Source organism: Varanus komodoensis, unplaced genomic scaffold (genome assembly GCF_004798865.1).
Source record: "Varanus komodoensis strain SLA01 unplaced genomic scaffold, ASM479886v1 scaffold26, whole genome shotgun sequence".
Lineage (NCBI taxonomy): Eukaryota > Metazoa > Chordata > Lepidosauria > Squamata > Varanidae > Varanus > Varanus komodoensis.
In genome coordinates this window covers 12,859,055-12,874,370 of record NW_025335684.1, presented here as the reverse complement: position 1 = coordinate 12,874,370, position 15,316 = coordinate 12,859,055, and the positions used below count along the sequence as shown (strand labels likewise).

The 15,316-nt window shown below is 40.8% G+C and overlaps 1 long non-coding RNA gene across 1 annotated transcript; it reads right to left on the bottom strand.

The window, feature by feature from the left end:
* Nucleotides 1–411: 411 nt before the first annotated feature.
* LOC123025225 lies at nt 412–5,738 on the bottom strand. Its single transcript, XR_006415076.1, has 3 exons — nt 5,584–5,738; nt 4,651–4,742; nt 412–1,428 (listed from the first exon to the last, which is right to left on the bottom strand). It is a non-coding gene; the product is annotated as an uncharacterized LOC123025225 (long non-coding RNA).
* Nucleotides 5,739–15,316: the final 9,578 nt, after the last annotated feature.

Genomic DNA, 15,316 nt, shown 5'->3' with positions numbered 1-15,316 from the left:
TGTATCCCTTTGTTTAAAGAAAGTATATGATCTATTCTGCAGTCAACAGTAGAAATGTATGGATCAAATGTTTCCAGGCTGGTAATTCTCCATTCAGCTGGTGTGTGCAAGATACATTGATCTCCAGTGTGTCCTTTTCTTTAAGCTCTTGCAGCATTTACAGTGTAGGGTAGCTACCGTTGACTTCCAGAAAAACGGTACAGTTCATTCTGCTCCTGGTACTGATGAATAAGTAAGTTATGCACATTGATACAACTGTGTCTTGTATCAATCAAGTCAGAGAGACTGTGATTGATTCACATGTGTTGAATCAGCCTCTAGCAGCCACTCCTTGAATTGTCAGTTGAAGCTGGGAACAATAGATGCACAAGACATTCTTACTTATTTATTTAAAAGAATTATATAGCACTCTCTAGTCTGATAAAAAATATCACAAAATAGCATTAAACTTCAGTGAATGCACATAAAGTAATAAAACAACAAACAAGGCAATGATTGATCGTAACATTGAACATTAAAAATCCCAGCAAAGATAAAATAACATCTTCACATTCTCAGTTTTGTTCCTTCTTTGTGGGAGACCAGTGTTAACTGACTGACTGTCTGGTGCCCCGCCCATCAGTCTGCTACATTTTCAGATAACAATATATTTTTAGATTTTTATATGGGGGGCCAAATCACATAGTCCCTGTGAAAGTCCAAGTTTAGGTCACCAGGCAGTTTGAGCAGAGGTAAAGAAACAACTTGCCTACAGACTTCACGGCTGAAGCATAAAAATTAATGTTGTGGATCTGTTTTCTGAGGAATTGGACATATTTTGGCATTATTATTATTATTGTTGTCATGCCCCACCATCCTTCCCCTTGTAAAGAACTCAAGGTAGCTTACAAGGATCTCCTCCATTTTATCTTCACAATAATCCTGAGAGGTATGTCAACCTGAGAGACCATGACAAGCCCAAAATTACCTGTGAGTTCCATGGTTTAAGTGGGTACTAGAATCCAGTTTTCCAAAATCTCAGTCCAACTCTGTCAGCACTACAACACACTGGGTCTCCAGGATATGCTGTAGTACTGAGTGTGTGATTTGAATAATGTCAATTCTTTGTTGGAATCTTAGCAAGTCTTGTTACTGCCCTTTTTTCCTGATGCAAATTCTGCCTTTTGTTTTTTTGTTTTAATGTAGAACAGATTGGGGACTAGCTTGACCCATATTTGAGAAGAGTGTGTAAAATCTGTCATCTCTGAACGATTTCCTTAAACTGGAATGCAGAGCATACTTAACAGTATAAATGTACCCCCCTGCCCTCCCCAAAATTTTGAAAAGAACAGTCCCATTTGGAAGTGTTGGGTTTCTTCCAGTCTTGTCATGGAAAACTGGAGTGCCTGCTTTTAAAGAGAAGCTGGGTATAGTAGTCATTGCAGAAACCTGGTGGAATAGAGAGAAACAATGAGATACAGTTATCTCTGGGTACAAACTGTATAGGAAGGAGGGAACAGCATATTGGAGGAGTTGTTTCTCTGCATGTCATTGAGATCCTACAGTCCAGCTCGCTTGAAAATCTAAAATCTGCAGAATTCTCAACAGGAGCATTGTGCATGACAATATCTGGCTCCAGAACTAATTTAGTCATAGAAATATGCTATCATCTTTCAGATCAGACTGCTCAAGCTAATCAGGAGATAGAGAATGAAATCAGGAAGGTCTCAGACAAAAGCAGTGCTGTGATAATGTATGACTTTGACTACTCACACATTCACTGGATTAATGTATGGTTTCGTTCTAACAGAAAGGTTAAATTTTTTGATAATCCTAAACGAATGTGCTGTAGAAGAGTTGGTCATCAACCAGAGGGAAGACAATCCGGAATTTAACCTTAGATGGGGTTGCCCAAGACATGCTAAAGGATGTAAATGCTGTTGAACCAACTGGAAACAGTAAGAGTTTTAGTATGCAATTAGGTGCAAGATTTCTAAAGAGGTCCAACACTGCCATGTTTGACTTTGAAAAAGGAAAATATCTTAAAATGAGGAAACCATTAAAAAGAAGTTGAAGAGGAGAGTAAAGAGGGTTAAATCTCTTCAAAATGCATGGGGATTGCTCAAAACAACAATAATAGTGGTACAGAATCGTATGCACAAGTTAGGAAAGATTACATGAAGTCCAAGAAGGGGTCCCCACTATGGTTAACAAGTAGACTCAAGGAAACTATTAGGCTCAAAAAGTCCTTCTTCGAGAAATGGAAATCTTGCCCAAATCAGGCAAACAAAAAGTGGCTTAAACTTGTGAAAGGGGGATGCAAGTATACAATATAAGAATATATATCAAAAGAAGGAAATCACCCAGAGAAGCAGTTGGACCACTGGATGATACTGGAATCAAAGGAGCACTAAAGAGGCCTAAGGAGATTTCATCTGTTTTCACAGAAGGATACAGAACAGATACCTGTTCCTGAATTGATATTTTCAGGAAGGGTCTGAGGAATTAAGGCAGATAATAATGACAAGAAATTACATTCTCAGGTTTACTGACAGAACTTGAAAGTTAATAAATCACCGAGCCCAGATGAGACTGGATGGAGCGTTGCTCTGAGCCAGCATGGCCTTTTCTCTGTAGGAAATGGGCACTGGGGCAAGTAGGCAAAAGGCTATATGGGGGGAGGAGGCCTGCTGCCGAAGGATTCTTCGCACGGCTAAGGCTGATTATGAACTGAGACTTGCAAAAAATATCAGGAGTAACAAAAGGGGCTTCTATCAACATGTAAATAGCAAGAGGAAGGGGAGACAGGTGGTGGGACCACTTAATAAGGAGGAAGGGGATCCAGTGACTGATGTGAGGGAACAGGCACAGATGCTAATTGCCTATGTTGCCTCTGTGTTCTCTGCAAAGCAGGATGGGGGAGATCTGCATGGGGGGGGCAAGTGAGACTGGGGATTTAGGGGCACAGATAAGAGTCAGGGCACTGGACATTACAAAGTCACTGTGCCCTGACAGGTTGCACCCAAGGGTACTTTGAGAGTTGGCCTCCATTTCTGAGGCCTCGTGGAGAACGGGTGAGGTTCCAGAGGACTGGAGGGTGGTGTCAGTGGTCTCAATTTTCAAAAAGGGTAGTAGAAGGGACATGGGGAATTACCAATTGGTTAGCCTTATGTCCATTCTAGGAAAGAACAGAAAGGTTCCTAATAGCAAGAGATCTAGTAACCCTTGATAGGGAAGGGAGGTTGGCGGCCATGCAACACGGCTTCCACAAAAACAGGTCCGGCCAGATGAACCTTGTGGAATTCTATGCGAAGGTTTCAAGGTGGGTAGACAAGAGCGGGGTTCTGGGCTCCACATTACAGGAAGGATGTAGCCAGGTTAGAATCGGTGCAGCGTAGGGCCACAAGGATGGTGGCCAGATTGCAGGGAAAGCCCTAAGAAGCAGGAATGAGGGAACTGGAGAAGAGGAGACTCTGAGGGGATCTGTTTGAGAAATACAGGTATGTGAGGGGGTGTCACACGGAGGTGGGTCAAGACCTGTTTTTCCTTGTGGAGGAGGGCAGGATGCATTCCAATGGAGCAAACCTCAGGGAACTAAGTTAGGTCATTTTGGATGCCAGGAAGTACTTCCTGACAGTTAGGACCCCGAGGGTATGGAATGAGCTTCCACAAAAGGTGTTTTAAGCCCCATTGGTGAAGGCGTTCAAGCATAGGCCGGACATGCACATGGTGGGCATGTCGTGAGCAGAGCCGGCTGGAGCCAGGGGTCAGACTAGATGGCCTGGTAAGCCCCTTCTGACTCGCTCTGTTTCTGTGTTTCTGTGTCTTGTGTTTATATGTTATTTCATTGCCTGGTCGATATATTCAGGTTTTAGAATAATTCAGCTTGGTACTTTATTGCACCTTCTAGCCATTCCTTTAACTTCAGCATGCTCTTCATGTCGTAACTTTGACTTCAAGCAGTAAAGGCTCTGAGTGCAGTTTAGAATCAATAGACTATATCATACTCTCATTTGATAGCTCAGCAGGTAGTGTTGATAAGGACTGGTTAATTGCTTCAGGTGGAAGGGTTTTTATTCCTTGATTCAAGAACTTGATTATGAGCTCTTTCACTACCAAAAAGCAAATCAGCAGTTATTTATAGGCCCTAGTGCAGTTGATTATTGATGACCTTTGTGTAGTCTGTATGTTTTCTCTTCGAGAGTTTTTGCTAGTGGGATGTGGACAAATGCATGAGGGGCTATGTGCTGTGTTTTATGGAAATTGTGTGATTCTCTTTGCTTTTAAAGAATAAGATGTGGGGTGAAAATAGCATCACAGAGGACTGAACTAGATAATTTGTAGATTTATGGGAAGATAATTGGCTTTGCTTTTCAATGGAAAGCCGCAGCAAGAGCCTGCCAGCTTTAGTAAAGCAGTTGGAGTGCGCTATTTTCCTATCCATAGCAGAAAAGATATGGGAACCTTGATCCTTTCCTGCTGTGGATGGGAAAGTAGCAGGGGTAGATGTTTAGGTGGAAGGGTTAAAGAGCCATAGGAAGATTAGGAACATAGGAAGCGACCATTATGCTATTTCACACTATTTGTCCTTATAGCCTGATTTGTGTCTTTGCTGTGTTTGCCATTATTACTCTATTGATGTTACTTTTTAGCGCCCCCCCCCATACTCACTTGATGTCAAGTTTGACCAGATTGAGGGAGTGAGAGAGCATAACATTCACAGATCTGTATTTTCCCTTAAGAATATATTCCATTGTCAGAAACTGGAAAACAAAACAGACCAAAACCTTTGTGAAGTAACAAAAAAGGCTAGATTCTGTGCTTGTACAATGCCTTTGTTCTGCATTTCAGTTTTAATAAATCATTGTCTGTAATTGAGCCGATCAAAATGTCACTTTTGCCGAAGTGTGAGTACTTCCCTCTAACCCCAGTGGTATTTATCTCTTTGTGTCATCCCAAGTGCAGCATAGCGGTTGGCAAAGCAAGCATGCCTGTCAATAAAAGAAGCAGTATACCCTTTTTTCTCCTCTTGCAGTGGGATCTTTAGTCCAGTAAGGAGCCACTCACTTCCTGTGACCCAACAGAAATTTGTACCCACTGGTGCATGGAGACTTTACAGGCCTTTTCCCAACCCCCTCTTGAAGTCTCTCGCCCTCACACAGACATCTGTGGGTTTGGTCTCTGGATATTTACATCTGTTGCTGGCGCACTTATCACACTTTCCTTGTTAAAAGCATAGTAAGCAATGTTTAGGTATATGCATATGTGCTTTCTCCAGTAGCTTCTACAATTCTCCTGCATTCACAATGCATACGTTGTTGTAAGAAGGTATATTTTTAAGATTATGCTTATAAAGAGAGGGCTTCTAGATTCTTGATGTTACTTATCAGAAAGCAGTGTGCAGCCATTCCATCTTTTTTCCTTACCAGATTTTCTTTGGTAAGAAAATACTCAGGAAAATTGGTGGGAAAACCTGGGAGGGTTATGACTGGAAGGCAGTGCTCTCTAGACAACCCATAAAATTCCACAGATAAGGCATGGTGGTAGTGCTATAAAAGTCTCTTCTGAAAACGTCCTGCATATTAGAACTGTTTTGTGTCTTACCTGCTTTTCTCACCAGTTGGACAGGCGATAGACATTTTGTCTTACTGCTCTTGAAAGCACAGATGTTAGTGATCATAGCAGTTCAGCTGGGTTGGTCAGCAGACTCTTTTTTCCTTCCAGGTTATACTTCATAGTGGCAGATCCAGAAGGAAATGCTTATCTTCGTAGGGTTCATTGGAGGTATACAAATGAAACAGAGGAAATTGTGATTCCCTTTTTATATTTATGTGTGGCTGAAGCATGCTAGCAGACTAGAACAGTAGCATATTATCTCCCTGGTTACTCTCACTGCTGGGTGTCTTTGTCCTGCTTTGGAGTAAGTCACCCCATAGTTGGTACCTGGTGACAGGAGGAGGTTGCATCTCTTATTTCTTGAGTGCTCAACAGCAGCATACATTTTTCCTAGCACCACCAAAAGTTGACAGATGTGGTGGTATTGAGGAGCAGGTGAGTGAGCTATAAAAGAAAATGCTCTCAGTCAAGGGCCGGAGATGGAATTGACAGTCTTCTGGTGTCCCACAGGAGGTGGTAGCAAGGCCCAGTTCAACCATCTAGAGAGGAAGAGCCATCTGATACATCAATGCTTTGCCAACATAAGTGTAGCCTACCAGCTAATCTATGAACAGTGGCTCAAAATCCTGTGAATATGTGTTTGGAGCTCTCATTTTGCATTTGATGTGCTTGCCCGTTTTCTCCAGTCCTGTTTCTGGTATTAAAGGCACCCTATGTGTCAGGTTGGATCTGCTGTCTGCTCTAATAGCCATTGATTGATCTTATCAGGACCCTGTCATAATTGCCATTAACATGCTAATTAAAGTATGTCTATTCACCTTCTAGAAGAAGCTTAGAAATCAACACACTGCATCCTTAATGCAGGAATGTTAAGCTCTCTTGGCTCTGGTGTTAGTCTTTCTTTTAAATCACATCAATATAAGGACATTTGCAAAGAGGAAGTAGGATTATGATAGAGTTGGATTAGTTTGGATATTTGTTTTTGAATGAGAGTTTAAAAACAAGGCTACTAAACAGAAGATAAAAGCTTTGATAGCAATGTAGGGTTTTAAAAGTAATAGTATTTGAAGCAGAAGTTTTCAGATTTTATTACTGTGAGCTTCATTTATGTCAAAAAAGCAATTAAAGCATTTTAAATATATACAGGGAAAAAATGTCAGAAGCTGCTTTATATCGAGTCAGGTTATTGTTCCATCCAGCTCAGTTTTTTCAACTCTGACTGGCTGTGGACTCTCCAGGATTTTAGACAAAGGTCTTTCCCAGCCCTACCTGAAGATGCTGGGGATTGGACCAGAGACATACTCCAGCTCAAATAACAGAAAAGATGAGGGCAGCAGAGATCTTTATGCGCAAGGGAAAGCATAGTTTTGCAAAAAACAGTGTTTCCCCCTCTGTCTTCCTTAGAGATGCCATAGAAAAAGATTGAATATAGCTTTTTGTATTGTATTTAATGTGAGAAAGTGGTACTAGGTTGTCATTGATTTAGTTTGCACAACACAACAACACAGTAACAGCACAACCGCACAATCCATAGTAGGTTTGTTTATTTATTTATTGCATTTATATGCCACCCCATAGCCCGAGGGCGGATCACAAGAAGCAGCATTTGCTGCCATGTCATCCAAACCTGATGTGGTTTCTCACATCCCTCTATCTCTCCAGAAGGATGAAAGGTGCCCCCTCCCCTGAGTTTTGGCTCATTTTTGGAGCAGATACTGCAGGAATTACTGTGGTTGCCTGACAGTTTTAATCAAAGCACAAAAATGGATGCAAATTTAATGGGTGAGAAGTGAAAGGAATTTGCACAACTTAATTAATGCTGTTACTGCAGGTGTGCATATTTCTCCTCCCTTTACTTTTTAGCCCTTAAACGGGTGCAAATTTCCCATCCATTTAATTCTCAACCATTAAATTTGCATGTACTTATGTAGCAGAAAAGGTTTTTGAAAAAGAGCTATGAAAGGGCTGTAGTGGGAGCCATTATCTCCCCTTTCTGGAGTAGCTGGAGACTCTGGAAAGTGTTCAAAAGATGCAGGGCACTGAGAAGTGTCAATTCAATTTCCAGGCACTTGCGTGGCAGGAGCTGCTTGTCAGTAATGCTTTGAGCTGTTATGAAAGGCTGGGAAAAAGCCCAAACTTTAAGGGAAAGGTTTGGAGGGAATGGGCTGAGTATATTTTCAAGCCTAACTCAATTCACAGGGGTTTCATAATATAAAAAGCTTATTATTTCCAAGTTTTCTCTCTCTATGTGTTATTTTACAAAAATTTTTAAGCTGTGTGTTCTTTTTAAACTAACAGGAGTACAAGACTGAGATCAAAAGTATTTATGCTTCAAATTATTTTCTTTCTCCTTCCTTCCTTCCTTCCTTCCTTCCTTCCTTCCTTCCTTCCTTCCTTCCTCTCTCCCTCTTATTATTTTAAAGGTCACTAGACAGAAAGCCGCAGAGACCTGTATTAGGAAAGTCACGGACTCTTCCAAGCATTCCTCAGTCCCCTGTCATAAGCCGGATTCCTCTTTTGGATTCAAAATTGTACAGGAAAGATATGCCAAAACAAAAACCGTACAGGAATCACTCTGCCCCTGATTGTCAGAAAGGATGCACAGTGCCCTCTACTGGTAAGTGTCAGTAAATGTGAGTAGTTCTGTATTTCCTTTTTTGTTTGTTCTTTCCATTAATAGTCTACCAAAGGCTTCATGAAAACTTTTGTGGAACCCTTTTTAGGGGAGTTCTTAAACAATAAAAAATACAGACAGTCCCTGGGTTATGAATGAGTTCCATCCATTCCTGAGAAAATGGAAATTCGTCTTTGAGTTGAATTTATATGTAAGTTTGGATCACATATAGTTGGCCCTTCACATTTGTGCGGATTAAGGGAGCAGGACCTCTGTAAAAATGGAAAAACAGCAACTATCTCTAGCCCCCCCCCCCCCACCACCAAGAAGGTGGTGCCTTCTTCTAGGAGCCTCCTATTTGCACCAGGGAGATGTCTTGAGAGATTTCCCTCTCTGGATGATCAGAGTAGGAAGACATGTTCTGGAGGCCTCCCTCTCTTCGCTATGGGTTCCTCTCTCTGTGCTGATGATGATTTCCTGCAGTATTTTTTTTAACTTAATAGGATTTATGGCAGTTCGTAAGAACGGGTTGTTTGTAAGTTGGATGTTCATTATTTGGGGATTGCTTGTTTGAGTCTAAACATTTCCCACTGAGAACTCACTTCACTTCAGGAACTCACCTCTTATTTTAATGTCTATGGGGGGAGGGGTTGCCTTTCATTAATTTTTTTCCTCAATATGTCAAGTTAAACATAAACTTACCCTATATTATATTGGGAATCTATGAAACCGTGTTTCATTGTGTGTGGCCATAATTTCATTGGCCAGTGCCTGAATAAAGAGGTTAATTCAGGGTGGCACAGTGAAACGGGAAATTTTGGAACTAGGAGTTGGCAACGCTGGGGCGTTGGCAATTGTTTGGAACTAGTGCGACCTTGTTTAGAACCCCTTGCCATTAGTTATAATGGAGCAGTGGTGCACAATGAGTGTTTGCTGTAAAAGCCTTTTATGAGAATGGTGATAGTGTGACTGCTGCACAAAGGGAATTTTGGCACCATTACCAGTTAGGACATCGTTATCGTGTCCCGTCTGCTCATGCGATTACAACATGGGTACGTAATTTTGAAGAAATGGGTTTGGCCTTAAAAAAGAAGTCCCCAGGTTGTGTTCAACGGTGACATTCCATGGCTCCGAGATCCCTAGATCTCACTGTCTGTGATTTTTTTCTGTGGGGACATCTTAAAAGCCAAGTGCACACATCCTGCAACCGTTGCTGAACTAAAAAAGAGGATTGAAGAGGAAATCGCTGGCATTCCTTTTGATAAGTTGTGATGATCAATACAGAATTTCCACAACAGGCTGTCAGGATGTGTATGGAGAAATAGACAGCACCTTCATGCTGTTATCTTCAAGACATAAAATTCCTCTCTTGGTCCTGGCCATCTGAACTCTGCCACTGCTGCGTTCTGAAGCAGAAGTCTGGAAGACTGATGCAAGCTTATGACTCTGTAGTAGCCACAAGAAACTCTCGCACATGGTTATTATTCTGAATTGTTATCTTCAAAGCAATTCACTGGGATTCCAGAAATGTTATTATGCATACTCTATTTTCACAAGAATCTCTTCCTGTAATTTTTAGCCTTCACCTGTTACCTGTTTTACTACTGTACAGTTGTACATAAAGAGACTTCCTTGGGCTCATAAAGGTCTTCCTTCCCCACTCTCCCATTTTAGAATCCTCGAGATCAGATTTGATTTGCTGCAATTTCAACAGCATTCCAGGAGTCATAATGTGAGCCATCCAGATTAGAGCCATCCAGATTAGAGCACTCCTTGACCCAGAGCTGTCCCTGGAGGCTCAGTTGTGGTGGTGGTGAGAAGCGCTTTCCTCCAGCTTTGGCTGATCCATCAGCTGCGTCTGTACCTGGACGAGAACTGATTGGCAATGATGGCACATGCTCTGCTAACTTCCCAGTTGGATTATTGTAATGTGCTTTACTGGGGCTGTCCTCGAAAATGGTCCAGATACTCCAGTTGGTCCAAAACAGAGCTGCCAGACTGCTGACAGGGTCCAGTCATTATTCCCACATAATGCTGGTCCTCTATCAGCTGCATTGGCTCCCGATTGAAGTTCGGGCCCAATTCAAGGTGCTGGTATTGACCTATAAAGCCCTAAATGGCTTGGGACCAGGATACCTGAAGGAATGTTGTCTTCTCTATATGCCACCCCCCACCTCTTAAGATCAGAGGCAGAGGCTCTCCTCTAGGAACCCCCCTTGACGAAGGTTAGGAGAATGAATACCTGGAGGATGGCCTTCTTCGTGGTGGTGTCCCGACTGTGTAATGTGCTCCCCTTTTGGCACCAGGTAAAAACCTTTTTATTCACCTGGCATTTTAATATTTAGATATTTTAACCAGTTTTTAGTGGTCATGCTTTGTCACATTTCATTTCATTTCATTTATTTATTTGATTTTATTATGTTTGTTGTATTGGTTGTGTTTGTTGTTATGTTAAACTATGCTGTAAGCCATCCTGAGACATCGTTAAGGACAGGGTAAAAATACTGTAAACAAACAAATAAATAAATAAAGGAATGAATAGGCATGAGGTGAACATCTTGGGAAGGGTGTTCCACAATGGCACTTGTCTAGCAGTACCAGTTGCTACCTGCTAAATGCAGAAGGCCAGGGCACTACACGAAAGGGACTTTAAAGAAGACTAATAAAGAACGGGCTCCCACACATTGCTCGTCTTACTGATTAAAGCATGTTGGTGCACATCCTTCTTATACACTGTTCCCAAGTCAGAATGAGTTGTGAAGGTCAATATGAGGACTTCGAATTGTACCTAAAATGCACAGGGAGCCAGTGGCAATGTTTCTTATTCTTACTGATTTTATTTCTACACCACTCAAAAGCTGAAGTTCTTTGGACACTGTGCAATAATTGAGAAAACCCTAACATTTCACTAGAGCTTTTAAAACTGTTTTTAACAAATTGCTAATACAGGTGTTAAATTGTCCCTTTCAAGTGAATTGTCAAGACTTAGATCTATAAGCATGCTCTGTAAAACCAAGCCATTTTGGCATTTTAATGTGAGCTTCCATTTTTTAATTTAATCCATGTTATCTGTTGTATTATTTATTGTTGTAATTTTATTGGGTATTTATTTTACTTCAGTTGTAATCTGCTGTGAGAACAGCTTTTATACATCAAGATATAAATATGCCAAAGAAATAAAAATATTATTTGCTCCCTTCCCTCTCTGTAATAGCTGATTCATGATTTTTCATTTAATAAGATTTCTTGTAGAGATAGTATGTTTTGAAGCTTGTGAAAGAGACCAACCTCCTGAAGCGTAAACTATTTTGTGTCTTTCTGTCTCTGATTTGAACTGGGTCTTCTGATCCTGGCTAGCTCAAATAGAAGAATTTGGATATGATTATTAGAAATTGGTTGGAAAGAAAAAACTGATCAGTTGTTAGAACTAAAGGACAATGTAACTCCTGTTTAGTTATCATCATTTTTATGCTGTGTACACATTCTGGTTCATAGTGAGATTTCATGCTAGAACATACTGATTGTGGAAGAGATTGTGTTTTCTTTAGGTATACTGTAACCTGAAAGCATAATTTTAAGGAAAACATGGAATGATGGTCTTCTGCTATGGTGTAGAAAACTGGAGTTCCTAGACTTGGGTCTCATGTCACAGGTGATTCCTGGGTTGTTTGACTCAGGAAAGCTGTGCTGTCAATATTTCTGCTTTTAACTAAGGACCAAGGAATGATCTATCCCTGGAATGTTTTGTGACAAGCAAGCCTGAAACTCTGAACTTGTATGTGTTAAATAACTAGAACTAACCCAACAACATAGCATGGGCACTTGGGCCATAAACAATCCAGAGTCCACATTTGCACAGCACAAAACAGTGCAGCAATGGGGTATTCCCAGGTTCTTAATTGAAAGTCAATCAATCAGGCTATTAATATAGTCAATGCGCTGCACAATCAAAAGAACAATAGCAAAATCTCAGTTGCTATACATTACTAAAAGTTAGAATTAAGATCTAAATCCAAAATCTGAATAGTAGAGGATACATGTCAAACTAAACCAGAACATAGACAAGTGTTAAAAGTTATATTCGTTGCAAACAATACTCTGTCGAATTTTACAAACAGCTGCCAAAAACCTCACGCTCCAGGCTGAGATCTGTGGGTTAGTTCCCATGAGAAGAATCTTGGCCACCTCTGAGTCCAGGTGGCCGGTAAATTCTCTGATCAGAAAAAGGATAAACTTTCCATGTGCTTCCTGGTAAAGCAAGCAGTAGAACAAAACATGCTCTCTTGTTTCCACTTTCTCCTGAACCACAGGGGCAAACCTTTTCTGACATGGGTATCCTTCTATAGCAGCCTTCCACAACAGCTGAGGGAAGTGCTCTCCATCTGGCTAGGAAAAAAGCCCTCCTATGCCTTGGGAGCTCGAGTAACAAGACATAGGCAGCTGGTGCTACAACATATCCAACATTCTCTGCAGCTAGGAAGTTTGGAGTTCTGCTAATGTCTTCTTGTTAGCAGAACTGAATGTCTCAATGTCTAACAGCCTCTCACAACCTCACAACCATTTTCACCTGGTCCAAACCCATTGCCAGCACAACTTCCAGGGAGAAATCCCCATTTCTCAGCTTCAGAAGAACTGTCTTAAGCCAGGAAGATTAGAAATTATCTTGGAGGATTAAAGATGTTAAAACTGTGTGGGTTGTAATTTAGCTGGAGTCAAAAATTGATTTAGGCAAGGCAAATCCTGGTCTTGAATCCAAATGCAACTCGCGTTGGAGATACAGCTGGGCACTTGAAATATGGATCTTAAGAACCTCGATTGACCACATTCTAGAGGGCCAAAGCTATATGGAGGTGCGGGAGGGCAGAATAATCTCATCTAGAAGATGGGACAAGGTTTTAACTTGATATAATTTAAGTGCCGCTGGTATGTATAGGCCACCATCAGTACCTGAGGACTATTGCTTAGGCAGATTTCTGGCCAACTTCAGCCAGAAGTTGTGATGGGCAGATCTCGCTGCATTTGATTGCAACATAGCCCCCAGGTATTTATAAGTAAATACCTGTTTATCTTGTTGTCATTGATACTCCATTCCCTGATCTTAGGTCTCTTACCAAAAAGGACAGAACGTTGGTTTTATGGTAATTGAGCACAAGCTGGTTTTCCTCACAAAAATAACTAAATTTCTTTAAGGGCCTTCTAAGTCTTGAAGGATGAGCATATCGTCAGCAAACAAAAGCAGAGGTATCTTAATGATTGGCTAATGTTGGAGGGTGGAAATCAGGAATGTTCAAATAGTCTACCAAATTGTTTATGCAAATAATGAACAGGGAAGGTGCTAAAACACATCCCTGCTTCACTTCTTTGGATGCTGATATTGAAAAGTGCCCTTTCTTATTGCATCTCACCTTGAGGGACATACTGGAGTGCAGGGCATGTATGAAAAACAGTAGCCTGTGATCAATAGTGGCCTCTGGTTTCTACCACAATCTTGTCCTGGAGATCAAATCAAAGACATATTTTAAATCAATAAGAGCTGCATACAGAGACCCTGGACAGTTGATTGCATATTTTTCAATCAAATGTTGTCTGATCTTCCTTCCCTGAATTCAGCTTGCTCCTGTGTGATGAGGTTTTCTTCTTCAATCCAGCATTTGAGTTTATCTAGGAGATGACCAGCATATAGTTTGCTGATAATTCTAAGCAGAGGAACTGGTTTATAGCTGGCAGGGTCATTTGTCCTGCCATTTTTTTAAAAAAAGTAACTTTGACCACCTGAGCCCAGTCCTCCGGTATACAGTCAGCCTACATTCTATGGCTACAGAGCTAGCTTTGTCCTCACTGGGTGGTTTTGAGTTTTTATTTACAGTGCTTATAAATCACTAATAAAGTTCCCTGAATTGTGACTAATGAGGAGAAAAAGTCAACACTGAAAACAATAAAAATATTTTAAATCAGAGTTTTCCTTTGGCAGGTCTCCCCCCGCCCCCCACTCCATTTCTTAATACTTTTGTCAACCTTGGGGCTTACCTAGGCCTGCTGATAACCTATTTCTGATGTATGGATGAGGCTGTTTTCGCTACATGAAGAACCACATTTAGAAAATTGAAGTCATTTTTAGTATCTATTTAATATATTAAGTCCCAGTTCAGCATCAACTATTGAACGATTTCTTATGTTATAGTCTCAGTTTTAACTGTTGTGTACAAGGCAAATGTAATAGGAAGCAACTGTAGGAAGCTTTTCTAACTGAACCCCTAGAGAGCTACTGGTAGGGAACTTTAGCAGACTAGAACACTTGTATGATTTTGCCAAATGAACCTACCTGGTACCTGAGATCTGCTTCTGAGGCCTTCTGAAGGAGCCCTGTCCTCAGGAAATAAGGAGGGTGGCAACACACAGAAGGGCTTTTTTTGCAGTGGCACCCTAGCTCTAGAATGAGCTCCCCAGAGTGGTTTGCCTGGTAACTTCCCCACATTCTTTTGGGCACCAGGTGAAGACCTTTTTATTCCAACAGTGTTTTAATTGTTAATTTCTTTTAAGTATTATTTTAACTGTCGGGTATACCTTTTAAGGAAGGTATCAGTTCTGCACATGTTCTGTTGGTTTTAATGTTTTATTATTATTTGTAATCTCTGTTTATATACTGAATTTTATATTGTAGTTGTAGTTGTTGTACTTGCCCGGGGAGCTGTATGGCTAATGGGGAGGGATAGAAATCTAACAAACAAACAAATTTTTGTATAACCCTGTCCCAGCATGTACTGTGTGGAGTAGTTTGAATTTTTATGGTCAATTTTTCATCCTTTCCTTATTAAAAGTATATATTGATTTTTGTTTGCATATTCTTTTCATTGTCCAGGAGTTTTCCTGCTCAAATTTTTGCTCATCCAAGGAACTTTCTCTTAATCTTTCTTCCTCATCCTGACTGTGCTAGTGATTAGGTTGCATCTTCTGGCGTCTTGGTGTAGCTGTGGCGCGAATGTTCCTAGCTCATTTTGTTTCTTTATAAAATGCTTTTCAGGATAAATTATAGTCCCACAGAGTATATAATAAGCAATATACATTTAACAAATAATGATGAGAATGCCATTGCCCCAGAGGGTAACA